This window comes from Delphinapterus leucas, chromosome 6 (genome assembly GCF_059928025.1).
Source record: "Delphinapterus leucas isolate spDelLeu-1000000601 "Yukka" chromosome 6, BTC_Dleu_Yukka2, whole genome shotgun sequence".
Lineage (NCBI taxonomy): Eukaryota > Metazoa > Chordata > Mammalia > Artiodactyla > Monodontidae > Delphinapterus > Delphinapterus leucas.
Genome location: NC_143134.1, coordinates 18718336 through 18734717, shown reverse-complemented (window position 1 = coordinate 18734717; position 16382 = coordinate 18718336).

Genomic DNA, 16382 nt, shown 5'->3' with positions numbered 1-16382 from the left:
GTTCCTGTGAAGAAAAGGCTCCACGGGTAAACCTCTGATGGATCACAGCCTCCATGTTGTATAGTTGCGGAAACTGAGGCCCAAGCAGGTAGGACCAGCCTCATGGGTGTGTCACCTGTGCAGTCCCCCAAGGGCCCAGGGCACCACATGAGGTTCAGTGCTCAGCTGTCGCTATCTGGAAATTATTAATAATTTTTTAACAAGGGAGCCCAGCAGTTTTATTTTGCACTGGGCCCCGCAAATTACATTGCTGAGACTGTGGATGAGAGAAGGGACTTGCTTGAGATTTACAGCTCGCCAGGGGGACCGGCCCAGGGCTCCTGACTTCCAGGCCAGTGTGCTTGCTAATGCATACATCCCTCTTCCTTCCCTCTGGCCTCTGGTCCCTCTGTCTGTGCTTCCTGGTGGCCTCACCAAGTCTTGATCTATCTGGGACGAGGCAAGCAAGTTATCATCAACCCCAGGGAGTTCCCTTAGCAGCAGAGAGGAGCCTCACTCACCAGGTTCCTGCTGTCAGCTACCACATCTGTGCAGTGTCCTGTGCCCAGGCAGCGGTCCTGGGGCAGGTCATTACCAGAAGCCTCTGGAAAGGTCTGAGGCCACATCTCACCACAGGCTTGGGGCCCACGCCGCTCTGGACCTTGATGGTGATGGTAAAAGGCTGCACATTCTCAGAGTGGTTTGGCTCCGCCAACATTCCAGAAGAGCTCTTTGGGGGAAAACAGACCGGGAAAAAGCCAGGTGGGGCCGAAGTCCCCTGAAACGGAGGAGACACCCAGCTCCCGGGAAGGGAGTCAGGAACACACAGCCCGCCTTTCTGAAACTCAGCGAGGCAATGCGACTCCTCTAAGCGGTGGAGGAAGGAGCTGGTGTGAACAGGTATTGAGAGGAGGTCTGTGAGGAGGACTGGCTGAAGCAGGTCGTCGGGTCCCAGCGTCTTCCTGGCCTGCTGACTGGGAGGCTATGGGCTCTGAGCAAGAAACCGAAGTCCTGCCCCTCTCACTCCTTTTCCCTCAGACGGCAGCCTCACCGCCACCTGGGGCCGAATTCCTGTCCGCTGACGCCTTCAGGGCAGCTCTTGTGTGTTTTTCCCCCACTTTTGGGAAACCTTCTAGGATCTTCCATAACCTCCCAGGGCCCGGGCCGCAGAGCTGTGGGGAAGGCGGGGTTGATTCCCAGCCCACCTCCCTGCAGGGTCTCCCCTCATCCTCCCCGGGGGCCAGGAAGAGCCACCCCCTCTACCTGAGATGGAAAAGCCAGGGCAGACAGTCAGTATTTGGCCTTGGGGGCATCTGTGGAGTGTGAAGAATCAGGATTTTTTTTACCCACGTGGAAAAAAATAAAGTGCCCAGAAGAGTGGGCTGCCCCTTCCAGGATGGCCCTTCCCCGGGGGAAGCTGGCCTCAGACTGTCCTCCGAGGGCCGCACCAATCTGAGAAGCACATCTGCTGGCAAAGATTCACTATCCCCGCTCAAAGCAAAACACGGTGATGTTATGTTTTGTGGAGGTTGGCGGGGACGATACTTAAACAAGAAAACAAGTCTGCTAAGGCGCGCTGCCACCAGTGGCCAGGCGCCAGGGCCCGCTCTGCCAGCCAAGCTGTTTCCACCCTGAGGCGCCTCCTGCCCACCTGCCCACTGGCTGGCAGCCGGGCCTCCCAGGCAGCCGCATCTTTTGATGCAAGCAGGGTCCAGCCCCTCTCACACCTGAGGGGCACGCAGCTGCCACCAGCCCCTGGTGATGGGCCCACCTTGGAGCTGCCCACTGGCTTGTCTGAGCCATTAACAGCCACCTGTGGAATTGTTCCCACATCTCCAGCGAGAGGGTCCTGTTGTGAGATCCCCTCCCAGACATGTGAGTCACCCCTCCAGAAGCGGCCTGGTTCCCTGCGAAGATGACTGGTTTGAGAGTCAAGGACAGAGGCTCTAGTCCTGGCCCCGCATAAGGCTCTGGTCAGTGTTTCCCTCTCTGGGCCTCGTTCCCCTGCTGGGTGGTCCCTGAGAACCATCTTGCTCTGATGCACTGTGACTCAGCCCAGGAGCTCCGGGCCTGAGAGCCACGTAGGGAGCAGAAGTGACTTGGTAAAGAGATGCTTGGAAGTGGGCCTACCTCATGGACCACTATGTCCCTGGGAGACTTGGCCTCAGCTGCCATGGACGGGCAGAGCCACACCCTGCTGTTCCCCAAACCTGTGGGAAATGACCCCTCCCCACGGAATCGGGGAGCAGTGCCTACAGCTCACAGGCAAAGGGCGGGCAAGAGAGCAGGGGGTCTCAGAAAACAGCAGTGTGATCCTAGGAAAATCTACCTCTTGCAACTTGGCAGGGGGGATATATCCACTCATGAATGTGCAGACTGCGTCCCTTTTGGAAGCCTGACCTCCATCACCAGACCTCGGGACACTGGAGGGGGCCTGCGACTAGAAGGGGCCGACACAGCAAAGGTGCACAGAGCCAATAAGTGGTCTGATGCGGACGAGGGGTGCCCTGGGGCTCAGATGTTGGAGATCAGCTCCAAACAGACAGACAGACACACATACACACACGTGCGCGCACACACGCACACACAAGCTGGTCACCTTGCCATCCAGCTGGGGTGATTTTAATAACTGAAGACTCCCACCTCAAAACTAATTTGGGAGCGAGGACAAAGAATTCTAGTTCTCAGTAGATGTTGGTGGACAGCTTGGCAGTTTTCGTGAAGGACAGGCAGCTGTGCTGGGTGTTACAAGTACAGAGTTGGCAAATACAGCAGCATGATGGACCGTGTCACTCATATATTCACTGTGTTTTGATCATGTTTAATTTAGTGTGTGTGTGTATGTGTGTGTGTGTGTGTTGTGAGCACTGAGCCCAAGGTTGAGCCTAGCCCTGTCACACACCAGCTTTGTCACTTTGTAACTATGATGAAGTCATTGGTGCTCCTTGGCCCTCAGTCTCATCTGCAAGTAGACTGTATGTTCTTTGAAGTTCTTTCCAGCTCTGACATTCTCCTCTAATGTTTTTCCTTTTGTGAGGGTATGTATATTTCTTTCTTTCTTTCTTTCTTTCTTTTTTTTTTTTTGCGGTACGTGGGCCTCTCACTGTTGTGGCCTCTCCCGTTGCGGAGCACAGGCTCCGGACGTGCAGGCTCAGTGGCCATGGCTCACGGGCCCAGCCACTCCGCGGCATGTGGGATCTTCCCGGACTGGGACACGAACCCGTGTCCCCTGCATTGGCAGGCGGACTCTCAACCACTGCGCCACCAGGGAAGCCCGGTATGTATATTTCTATCTATCCACAGTTTTCCCCCAGACTAAGACTGTAATGCCCACAGGGTAGTATCCAAGTGTGAGTTTCATGAGTGTGAGGACCCTGGCTGCCTTTTTCTTGTCTCACTCTTGCACAAGGCCTGCCACTTAGGAGGTGTCCGTTATATTTGTTCAGTGGTTACATCTGAGTCCCCCACTGGGCTGAAGTCCTTAAAGGCAAGGACACCCCATGGTGTCCCCAGAACCTAACACAGGTATTTGGTAAAGATTCATGCTTCTATTTAACCGGCATTTTTTTTTTTTTTTTTTACCAACTGCCAAGTGCCCGGGCTTGTGTGTCTATGTCTGTCTAACGGCCAAAAAAGATGCAGAGAAGGGCTTAGAGTTTGGACACTGTCCTTTCTCTCCAGGAGCGCACCCTTTCCTGGGACACTTACGACTTGTGCCCAAATCATTCAAAAAAAGTTTGAAATTGGTAAGTGCATAAGAGAGGTCCCAAGGAGAGAGTTTGGGAGTTATTGGTCCTTTTCCCGTCTCTCCTCCTTTGCTGCTCCACCTCTGGAAGAGTCTGTGGTCTCAGCCGTGGACTCCCAGTCATTGAACAGTCCCACCTAGTCTCAAGGATGTGATACACGGGACAGGCTGGTGATACCGGATTTAATCCTCTGAGCCCCAGACCCTTACCCGACAGTGTCCTAAACGTCTAGCTGGAGACCTGCAGACACTCCTTTAAGGTGCAGATGGGATGCCTTCACATCCAACCGAACCCAGGTTAAATAGTGGTTATTCTGGGATGTTGCCTCACACCTTTCAGTCAGCAAACATGTATCAATACCTACTTTGGGGGAGGAAGCGGCTAGTCTAAAGGGGAGCAAGGATGCCCTCCGGTGGAGACAAAACATACACACTTAAGAAGAGAACCAGGGCTTCCCTGGTGGCGCAGTGGTTGAGAGTCCGCCTGCCGAGGCAGGGGACACAGCTTCGTGCCCCCGTCTGGGAAGATCCCACATGCCGCGGAGCGGCTGGGCCTGTGAGCCATGGCCGCTGAGCCTGCGCGTCCGGAGCCTGTGCTCCGCAACGGGAGAGGCCACAACAGCGAGAGGCCCGCGTACCGCAAAAAAAAAAAAAAGAAGAGAACCAAGTAAGCAAGGGGGATGATGTGAAGGAACCAGGGAGTGGTATATACAGTAGATTGCATAGGAATCCCCAGAAAGAAAGAGCCTTTTAAGTTGGGGCAGGTCGGGAAGGCTTTAGGGAGGAGTAGGGGGTGAACAAGATTTGGATGGGGTCATCCAAGAGACAGCAGGAGCAGGAAGCATGTTGGTGAAAGCTGGGCACTGTCATTGGGTGTGTTCACCGGCGATGGGAGAGAGATTTGCCTGGAGACTGAGGGTTGGCAGAGAAATGCAGGGAGCCACAGGACCGGGAGGCCGTGAGTGACACGCCAAGGACTCCAGCTGTGTCCTGTTGACTCCTGTTGACTTTGGAGAAGCCCTAGAAGGGTTTGTCAGGAGATGGCCTGGTTGCTGCTTCCCTAATGCCCCTCCCCCATGTTGGGAAATCTCTACTTTCAGAGAAAGCAATGAGGGAAGAAGAAAATGAGCCTGTAACAGAGCCAAGAGGAGCGGTTGGGGACACGGGGGGAGAAGGAGGATGTAATGTAATGGAAACCAAGAGGAGAAAGTTCCAAGAAGGAGAAAATGGTCAACAGTGTGACTGTTGATGGACAGGCTTAGCTAAGGGTTATTTGATTCTGAAAAAAGTAGGCTGCAGAAACCTAGAGGGGAGTGGGTGGATTTGAGGCAAAGGCACAGGAAGACCTTGTGTTAGAGAAGTTTCAGGAAAAGGGAGCTAAGGAGTTGAAGTAAGAAGCGGGGCCAGGCGTGAATGGTTTTACAAGGTGGTGCTGGCCTGCCCATTGGAAGGTGGAGGGAGAGAAGAGAAGGGGAGATGGGGGCCAGGGATGAAGGAGATGGGAGTGGCTGAGCTTTGCTGTAGAAAGAAGAAAGGCTAGGACTTCCCTGGTGGCCCAGTGGGTGAGACTCCGTGCTCCCAATGCAGGGAGCCCGGGTTCGATCCCTGGTCAGGGAACTAGATCCCACATGCAGCAGCTAAGACCCGGAGCACCCTAAATAAATAAATAAATATTTTTTAAAAAAGAAGAAAAGCTGTCTTTATGGGGGCCCCAGGAAGGATGTAGACATAGGCTCTTTGCATTCCTAGTTGCATTTAATCTTTTTACCATATATCCCCATTATAAAAATTTTGAAAAATTCAGAAAAGGAAAAAAAAAAATCACACTCACCTGAACTCCTACCCCTCAGAGATAATTGACAAGATTTGGAAGAGAGTTCTTCCAGATATCCTTCAGTGTCTATTTGCACATGGATTTTTTTCACATAAGTAAGATTATACTACTAATAACATGGCTTATTCTATGTATGTATTTATAAAATTCAGCAATAGAACCTAGATATCTTCCCTAGGCAGTAAGTATAGATCTGCATTCTTTTTATTGGCTGCATAATATTCCATAGTATGGCTTTACAATAATTTATTTAACCAGTCCCTTATCAATGGGCATTTAAGGTATATACATTTATCCTCAGGCTTATCGTAGCACGCAGTGATAATCTTTACATCTCCATCTTTGCCAAGTGGTATACGTATCCCCTTAGAAAAAAATTCCTAGAAGGGGGTTGCTGAGTGAAAAGGCATGCTCTTTTGAAGTTTGGCTATCATCAAAAAGAACACAAATAACAAATGTTGGTGAGTACATGGAGAAAAGGGAGCCCTTGTGCACTTTTGAAAGGAATGTAAATTGGTGCAGCCACTATGGAAAACAGTATGGCCGTTCCTCAAAAAACTAAAAATAGAGCTACCGTATGATCCAGAAATTCCACTCCTGGGTATATATCTGAAAAACCCCCACTAATTCAAAAAGATATATGCACCCCAAAGTTCATAACAGCATTATTTACAATAGTCAAGAAAAAGAAACAACCTAGGTGTCTTGTCAACAGATGAATGGATAAAGAAGATGTGGTACATATATATACACATGCACACACACATATATACACAATGGAATATTACTCAGCCATATAAAAGAATGAAACTTTGCCATTTGCAACATGGATGGACTGGGAGGGTATTATGCTGAGTGAAATAAGTCAGAGAAAGACAAATACTGTAATGACATCACTTATATGTGGAATCTAAAAAATACAGCAAACTAGTGACTATAGCAAAAAAGAAACAGACTCACAGATATAGAGAACAAGCTAGTGGTTACCAGTGGGGAGAGGGAAGGGAGGAGGGGCAAGACAGGAGTAGGAGATGAAGAGGTACAAGCTACTTGTATAAAACAAGCTACAAAGATATATTGTACAGCACAGGGAATATAGTCAGTGTTTTATAGTAACTATAAATGGAATACAATCTTTAAAGGTTGTGAGTCACTATGCTGTACACCTGTAACTTATATAATATTGTACATCAACTGTACTTCAATCGAAAAAAAAAGAAGTTTGGAAATAGAGTCCACACTATGCTCCCAGGGCACGAGGGCCCATCTCCACACACCCTCATCTACACTGGGTTTAAGGGGTAGGCACCTGGAGGAAGTTAGGGCAAGATGACGAGCTTAAACCTAATGCGTTTGATCTTTTCAGAAAGGGAGGTAGTGAGCTCATCTTTGGAGCATGAGGTGGGCTGAGAAGAAGAGGAATAGTGGGTGAGGATGCAGATGGGAAGATCTGACCGGGGACAGAGCCACACCAGTGTCTGACATGTCCCCACGGGGCTGGGTCCCCAGTGCAGTGCAGAGAGAAAGGGCTGGGGAGTGAAAGGCACCAGGGCCAGGAGAGAAAGCTAAAGGCTCCCGGGAGCCGAAGGTGATCCTGGGGTCCAGACTGACTGCCTGCGAGAAGCAGGAGTATAAAGACTTAGTGCAGGGGATTAGGAAAAACAGCAGGAGAGGGTGCAAGAAGGGAGCTTGCGATCATGCAGACAGAACAGCAGTTAGGTCTACCCCAGAGGATGTGCAGGCTGAGCTGCGGCCAACGTGGAGATGAGACCTACAGATTCCAGGTCAAGGAGCCCTGCGGTCTAGAGACCCAGTGGGCTTTCAACATGTTCCCTCCATTAAAGCTGGTGGCGGGAGACAGGATGAAGAAATCATCGAATCCAGGTGATGCATTGATCCAGAACAGTATTCCCCAATGTGGGTGCACCTCTGACTACCAGTTCCATTGGATTTAATAGATCATTGTTTTCAAGAATGGCAAGAAATTCTACGGTGAAATAAGTTTGAGAAACACAGAATTAAACACAGATAGAGATGGGCTTTTTTTGCAGAACTTTTTAAAATTTGCACTATGTTAATGCGAGTCTCGAGAGGGTGATGGAAAACGCAGCATTTTCCAGATTCACTTGATCAAAGAACCCCTTTACACAAATATTTTGAACTAGTGCTCTGTAGGACGTGTTTTTGAAAACTGAACTTCTTGAAAGTTGGAAATTGGTCCTGAGAGCGACAGGCATTAGGAAAGAGAGAGAAATGACAGCAGCAATTCAAGCGGGATAGAAAAACAATCCTAATAAAAATGGCTGTTGTTACCATTTATCAGGTATTTACTATGTACCAGGTACTTTTTGCATGCTGTCTCATTTTCACAGCAGCTCTGTGCAGGAGATGGTATTCTCACTGTTTTGCACACGGAGCCCAGAGAGGGGAAGGGGAATCCCCTGCGAGGGAACGCATGACTGGAAGTGGTGAGAGGCAGAGAGTGAGGGCTTTGAAGGCCCAGAGGTGACGATCAAGATCAAGAAACTCATGATTCCCACCCCTCCCACCCCACTGCGTTTGTGGGGCTCAGGATCGATGGAGGAGCTGCTGTCTCCACAGAGGAGACCATTGTATATGTGATGGGGGAGGGTTAAGGTCTGTTGTACTGAGTGAATAGCCGGGGTTCTCTTCTCAAATAGAGGTTATACAACCCCTTGAAGGGGTACAGTCGTCCCTCTATATCTGCAGGGGGTTGGTTCCAGGGTCCCCCACAGATACCAAAATCCAAGGATACTCAAGCCCCTTATATAAAATGGCATGGTATTTGCATATAGCCCACACACATCTTCCCATATACTTTAAATCATCTCTAGATTAGTTATTACGCCTAATACACTGTAAATGCCAGTGTAAACGTAAATGGTTGTAGATACACTGTAAATGCTATGTAAATAGTTGCTGGTCACTCAGCAAGTTCAAGTTTTGCTTTTTGGAACTTTCTGGAAATTTTTTCCCAAATATTTTCTAACCGCGGTTGGTTGAATCCGCAGAGACGTGGAACCCACGAGTAAGGGTTGGCATTTGGAGTCGTCGCAGATAACCAGGGATTGCTCCTGGCATTCAGTGGGTCAGAACGCCAGATGTCTGCTCGGCGTGGGTAAATCCTGTCTAATGGAGACCTGTGCCACTCAAATGCCAGGAGTGCCCCAGTTACAATACTGAGGGCAAGAAAGGGGAGGAAAGTCATTTAGGATGAAGAGGGAGATCGCCCACAACCTCTGTGGTTACAGGAACCGTGGAAGGCAGCAGATGCTGGGGGCTGGCCCTGAGGATACAGACAGAGGTGGCAGCAAGGAGAGGAAATGCCTGTCCCAAGAGCACCGAATGTGGATTTTAGGAATGAAGGAGCAGAAAAGAGGCGACAGTCACAGGGGAGCAAATCATGACACCTTGCCGAGCAGGAGAATCTGAAAGGGAAGGACCAGATCATCGGAGCAGAGAGGGACAGACTGATTCCCATCCGAATATAAACGTACCCTCAGCGGAAGCCTGTGGGGAGGGGGCCATGGCAGAAGGGTTCCAATGAAAACAGTTTTGCCACCTTAATTATAGCATTCTCTGACCATAAACTACAATTATTCTGCAACTTTAAATATAGCATTGGCTCCTGAGAAGACTCCGAAATCTTTATTTTTACTGACCCAGTTGGCTGTTTTGAAAACCCACTCTGTGAACTCTGTAGAAGATAATCATCAAAATATGTTCCTTGAAGTTCCCAGAGAAAGACCTTTTATTCAGTTCCTCGAATCTCTCCCCCCTTGCTGACTCTGATGGAAGATTGCAATCCCTGAAAGGCTAAAGAGTGAATCAACACCGCATTTTCAGTCAACCGAAAGCTGGATTCTGCAACCACAGTTGAGTTAGCAGTTGGTTAACACGTCGGGGCTACTTTCCACCTCCAGAGGGACAAGTGAACCCGGCTCAGCCCCAGCAGAGCCAGAAGTCATGCCCAGCCATGTGCCGACTCTGTGGCACCTTCAAATCAAACTCTCTACAACGTGGCTCTGTGGGAGCTGAGGCTTGAAAAAAACAAGGGAGTTCCCTTGTGGCGGCCTTTCTGATATTTGAGTTGGAGAATATGACTGTAGGTATGGGAGAAACAGAGGTTCTTTCAAGTCTCCAGTGGTTGCCACTACTTTATGAGTCTGGGCTTGCAGCGCTGTCTTTGAAGGCTAATTTTTTTTTTTTAATTCACTGCCTGGAATTTGGGTAGAGATCGCTAGCTGAAGAGTGGGGCCCGGCTGTGCCTCCAGTAGGTCATTCATGGGCCTGGCTTCTTCATGACAGGGATGAGAATGCTCCCTCATGACAGCTCCAATCCCTTGGGGCCTCTGGAACAGGGGAGGCTGAAACTGGCTCACAGAGTCTTCGATGTTTGCTACCCAGAGCAGCAGGCTGTCCCAAGCTTGTCTCAAGAGAGGGGTTTTCCTGAATACTTAAGGTTCCAGGCATTACCCTAGCTTTGCCGGTGCCCTTTCCCAAGCCCACCCCCTCCTGTCCCAGTGGCCTTTCTCCTGGAATCAGCAAAATGAAAAAAAAAAAGAAGAGTACACAAAGAGAGACAGAGAGAAGGCAACAGAGGCTACTTCTGCCTTCCTGGAAAGGTGGCCTCTTTTCAGACAACTGTGGCGACATCTTCAACCATTCCAGGCACCTGGCAGCCCACACTGACATGCAGGTGCTTCCCAGTTTTCAGCATGTCAGGAAGTGCTCAGTTTCATGGATGGTTTACGTATGATGCAGGAAAGAACCACAGCCTGATTTGAGAGGGCCATAAAAATGCTGGTGGTATTCTAAAGTGATTAACTGGACACATGGAAAAAATTAACCACCACCCACCCCCCCAAAACAGGGAGGCCTTTTAGCTTTAGGAGAGGAAAATCATATCCTTTGTTCCAGCTCTGAGAAAGGGAGGGGAAGAAGATGCTAAATTTTGCTGTACCGCCCCCAACCTAGCCTTTCATTCCTTTTCAATCCAGACATTAGGCCCCTCCCTGTATATTCATTTTAAGTCTCTGCCGCTTTAAGCCTTTGCATCTTCAGTGCATCAGAACTCCCCAACACTCCCTAGCCAGGGAGAACTCTAAGAATAAACCATATTTAAACCATATTTTAAATCATTAATCTTTTTTTTTTTTTTTTTAGTAAAACTGAGCTCTTAATTAAAAGGGCAGAAGTTAACAATTAACTAAGGATGCAGGCCTTCTCAAAAGGTCAGTAAACCCATCGTTTTTGAACACCCACTATGAGGTCAGCCAGATGCTGAGCCTGGATGGAAGAGGCCTTTCCGAGCTCTGTGGCCTGTCTGTGCTGTGTGTAACTCTGCAAGCACTCTGTATGTGTGTTTGCATCTTCAGATCCCTGGGCATTTCGGAGCCTCTAACTAGCTGACAGATCACTTAACCTCTAACAGCCTTTGTAACGTGACAGGTGGGCTCTGTGACTTGTAAGTTCCCTTCCCACTCCCTCTCTCTGAAAGCTCTGGAAAGCTGGGGCAGCCGACACTCAGTCACATGGCCCCAGAAGGCGTGGGAACAGGCAGCATGGGAGATGCCAAGGGGGGTGGAAAATTCTTTTCCTGTCTCTGCTGACCCCACTTGGTCCAGTGCAAGGGGAGAGGACAGATCCTGTCTCATCGATCATCCTCTCATCAGTCATAGCCTCTGTCCCTCAAGCCCAGCTCCTCTCAATTCTTTATGCCTGTTTCCTCATCCTTCCTCTGACTGGCTCAGTCTTGGTGTAATGCGAGTATGATGAGTGCGTGCTTGCACAGGGTTTGGCTTCTAAGAGCCTTGCAAAGCTTTGGATTATGTCCTCATTCAGATGAACAAGGCTGAAGTGGAACAGTTGTTACAGCGTTCCAGCCATAGGTAAATTAGGGGTCCCCAGGGTCCGTGGCTCAGCGCTAGTAAACAGGAAGTTGGAAGGATTAGAAAGAGAAGAGCTCTTTGGAGATGGGACCCGGGGAGGGGGGGCGGCGGGGAGAGGTGGGGCTGTGAGTTATGGAGCTGTGACGTCAGCAAAGGGAAAAAGGGAATAGGGCTAAACATTTGCGAAGCCCCTCATCTAAAGAGAGCTGAGATCGCGCTGGCCATCATTCCCCTTCCCGCGGGCGGCTCCGCAAAGTATCGGACGGGTCTCGGTGAAGTCTCCCTTGCTAATGACTGCCAATCTAGGGGCTCTCGGTGGGAGAGCAGAGTTATGACAGAGCTGTGTTTTTTCCGAGGGGGTGTTTGCTGAAGGTTGGTGTCCATCTTGCTTGATTTAAGTCTTCCCAGATTCCCTGCAAAGGCTATAAACAGGGAAGTGATGAAATTGACCCTGGAGCCAGAAGAGGGAGGAGGCCTAGTCACAGGGGCGGGCACGCAGGCACCACCAGGGGTGGAGAGAGATGAGAAACACAGGCCTAGGAGGAGTCTCTGCTCCGAGGAGTGGAAGGAATACCTCCCTGAGGGGCCCCCGGGGCTGCGGTGAATCCAACAGCCCACAGCGTGGTTCTGGCTGAAATCATCGGGGGGTGAGAGGGTGCCGCTAGTTAGGGCGAGGGTTTGGTCTGACACAGCACAGAAGGCACCGCCTCGCCTGTGGTGCTCGTTTATGGGGAAGCGATGGCAGTCCTGGTAACATTCCAGGCGACGTTATCCTCTTCAACTGCCGGCAGATTGATGATGGGGTAACAGCCTTAAGACACAAAGCAGGGCTCAAGAGGTTGATTTCTTAGGATACGTATAAAGGGTACCAGTCATGTCAGCCTTCCTTCTGCTACTGTACCCACCCTCCTCCAAAGCGTGCACACACACACACACACACGCACACGCACACACATACACACACACGAGAACACACTAACTGTATCAGACAGAGGCTACCTGCAGTTTGTTACTGTGGAGAGGAAACTCAAGCATGAAGTTCAGGAGGCTTTGCCACTCTTACAGATCAGGGGTCTTGGCCTTCCCCAGTCAATAGAAATTGATCAGAGGTCAGACAAGAAATTCAGGCAAGGCTTTACTGGGGCCCCTGAAACAACAGGTTTCCTTGCTTGCTCCCCGACGGGGGTGGGGTGTGAGCTTGTTTCTTATATGGGGTGAGGGTAGGGGTGTGTCCATGGGGCAGGCCGGAGGGATGGCTTAGGAGTTTTGCCCACCCCTTAGGTGGTGTTGCATGCAGGGGGCACGTGCAGTACCCTGCTTTTGCTCCCAACACCCTGTTTTTGCTTCCGGCTCTTCAGAAGTGGCAGTTGGGGGTTTTTTTTTTGGTCTTCGGTATCTTTATGTCCATCATTTGCCCCAACTGTGCATGCACGCAGTTATTTTTAGCCCCTTACAGTTTCTTTGTATGTTATTGCTGGAGACGTTTTTGTCTAGGTGCAAGCACTGCAGCAGAGGGTCCCAGGTCCCAGCCTGTCTCATCACTAGCTGTCCCTGTGGCTTTAGCCAGGCATTCAGAGTTAACCCTCCTCCCCCTAACTCAGCTTTCCCATCTGTAAAACTGGGAGAATAACTTCTCACCCTGTCTGTCTGTCAGGCTAGCTGTGGGGATAAAGGGTATGAAGCCAGGTCTCTGCCTTCCCCCCGCATTACCTCAGAGTCTCTGAGGGTAGGGGGCTGACCTTGGTCTTTGCACCAGGCTTCTCCATGATTACACATGCCGGCATAGACCCCCTACCAGGAAGGGTAACACAAAACCATTCATAGTCCCATGCGAAATTGTGTTTGTTGAGCACTTCTCTGTGCCAATCCCTGTGCTAGGGGCTTTGGGTAAAGCAGAGAAAAAGACAGACACAGTCCCCACCCTCAGATCTTAGACACTGAGGAAGAGAGCTGTCGGATAAATAATAACAGGTATACTGCATTCCACAAAGGGAAAATACAGACCATGTGGAAGAATATGTAACAAACAAGAGACTTCCTCCAGTCTGGGAGCTCGGGGAAGGCTGCTAGGAGGTGCCATGTAAGTCGTGACCTGGAGGACAAGCAGAGGGCACTCATGGCAGTGATGGTGGCATCTTTAATTTGGGGTTACCCACAGTCCCTCCCCGACTGATCCCGTTCAGGGCTGCCCTCACTTATCGGGCATTCCTTGCCCACTCTGCCTCTTGGCTCCCGGGTAGGTCACAGTGGTCACGACAGCACAGCACTTGGGAAATGAGGCTGCTTCCGGGTCATTGCCAGAGAACCTGAGAACCATGCCCAGTCCTGGGCCCAGCCCCCTTCATTTCTACCTGCTCACCTTGTAGTCACAGGAGCAAGGATTCTTAGCATTTGTAGAACCTTGTCTCGTTACTCTGAGTGGGGAGTGGGTGCGGTAGAGACTTCTGAGTTCAGATCTCAGCTTCACCACATATCCTGGGTGCTGTTAAGCAACACTCTTAACTTCCCTGAACCTCAGTCTTTTTGCGTATGAAAGTGGTACTTTCGACTCTAAAGTTTATAGCATCGTTGTGAAGATTGCCCCAAGGCAAGATCCAACCCTTCATCACTTTAAAAAAGGGAACAAAGAAAAACAAAAATTGGAGCTTCTACTTCTAGCATTACCAACTTAAAATATTCCTGGGTTATAAAGTTTAAGTGCCTGATAAACTACAAGCAAACTGCTAAATGCATAGCTAGAGTTGAAAGAAAACGGGAAATCCCTAGGGACCAAGCCAAAAATACCCCTTAAAATTAGGGACTGAAACCAAACGAGTCCACAAATGCAGGAGCTGGATGTTAGGAATCTTTAGTCTTGGGTGCAGCAGGAGACAAGGCTGTGAGAGGCACAAGGGGCACTTGTGGACCTTTGCTGAACCAAAGACCTCCCAGCATAAAACTCCAACCCTAGAAGATGCTGCTTCCAGGTGCTGTCACCCTGGGACAGCCATTCTGGTTGGGGTTATTTTTTTTTTTTTGGCCCCATTGTTTTCTGATGGGCCACGGTCTTCCTACTGTTTGGTCAGCGCTCAAACCTGTGGTTAACGATTTTGAGTCTCACCCCAGCCAGTCTGCTCCTTGAAGAGGGGGGAGGGGAAGGGAAAGAGGCTAGATGCGAAATCTACCTGCTAGAGAGCTGACAAGGAAATGGGATATCTCCAGACAAGCCGGGTGAGGGGAAGGGGGTGGTGCTGGGTTAACACAGGCTTGCCCTCAACTGGTCTGGGGATCTAGTATGCATTCTATGTGAACACTTGGGTGATCCAATCTAAGGAATCAAACCACAGTGGTCCCAGATCGGTAGCTCCCCTGGCACCCGGCAAAAGTCTAGGAAATGCCCTCTGGAAGAAAGAGTCTTGAACACAGTCCCCTCAGGATCCACTGTTTAATCGGGGGCTACAACATGAATGCCCTTCCACACCTCCCCATCCTCTCCCTCCCCTTGGAGTGCATTATGGTGGCCCCAAAGCTATGCACACACAAGCTTTAACAACTTTCAGAAATAAATATAATGAAACATCTGCAAGACACATGATGATAGGTTATGTTCTCATCAAAACCTTCTGTGAAAAGAAAAATCAACAGTTCAACAGAAAAATGGGCAAAGGCCACATATAGTTAATTCGTGGAAAGGCATGGTTAGTAAGCACTTGAAAACGTTCCATTTCACTAATAATTCTTAAATGTGCAAAATAAAATATGGAGATTCTTTGAGTTAAACTCATAAAGACATTTATTTTTTATAAGACTCACTGGGGAAGGACTAGTATATCAGTATATATTCATATGCTGTGTGGGTGGAAGTGTCATTTGTATGCCCTTTCTAGATGTCAGTTTGTTCATTGGTTTCTAGAACATTAAAATGTTCTTACAATCTGCTCCAGTCAATTCACTTTTAGAAAACTGTCTAAAGAAAGCCCTATATGTGCATAACATTTTACGTATAAGGATTTTCACTGCAGTATCATCCATACACACACTTATTGCATACGCACACAGACACATAAATTTTTCCTGAAGCTCTTGAGGGTAAGTTACATACATCATGGTTCTTTACTTCTGAATATTTCAGTGTGGATTTCCTAAGAACAGGAATATGATCAGGGTACAATTATGAACTTCATGAATGTGCTTCAGTTCTTTATCTAATGTACCATATGTATTCCGATGTTCGTTGATCAGATAATAACCTCGATGGATTTTCTTTTCCCTCCAGGCTCTAGCAGGCTCTAGCTTAACATTAAGGATTGCATTTGGTTGTCATGTCTCTTCACCTTTCAACTGTCTTTTTTGACTCTAATATTTTCGAAAAATACAGCCCCCCCCAACTTTTAAAAATACAATGCTTACATTGTGTTTTTCTCATGTTTCTTCATGATTCGATTGTGGTTATGCACCCTTGGCCAGCAACTTACGTAAATGATGGTGTGTGCTGGTCAGCGTTGCCTGATTTCCCCACTATGTAATTACTGGGTTTTTTCCTCCCTTGCAACTAATAAGTAGTCTGTAAGCAGACAGTTTAAGGCCATGGATAAAGGCTTATACGTAAGCATACATATATACTGTTCTTCCTCAAAATTTTCCCAAGAGGTGGCATCCACTGATGGTTCTAGCATGATCTGGTCTCTTTACCATGATGATTGCACAGTCCTGATCTCCCAACTCCAGCAGTAAGAAGAGCCCTCCCTTCTCCCTACCTGTCTGTCTGTCTATCATTGGTATGGATTCCTGTTTTTTCAATGACTTGTAATTTCATTATTATACTTAATTATTTTAGTGCTCAAATTGTCCCAGATTTGGCCAGTGGGGGCATCTTCAGGCTGGTTTCGATTTCTTTTTGATATGCCCCTATCATTTTTTTTTGGAGCATTCC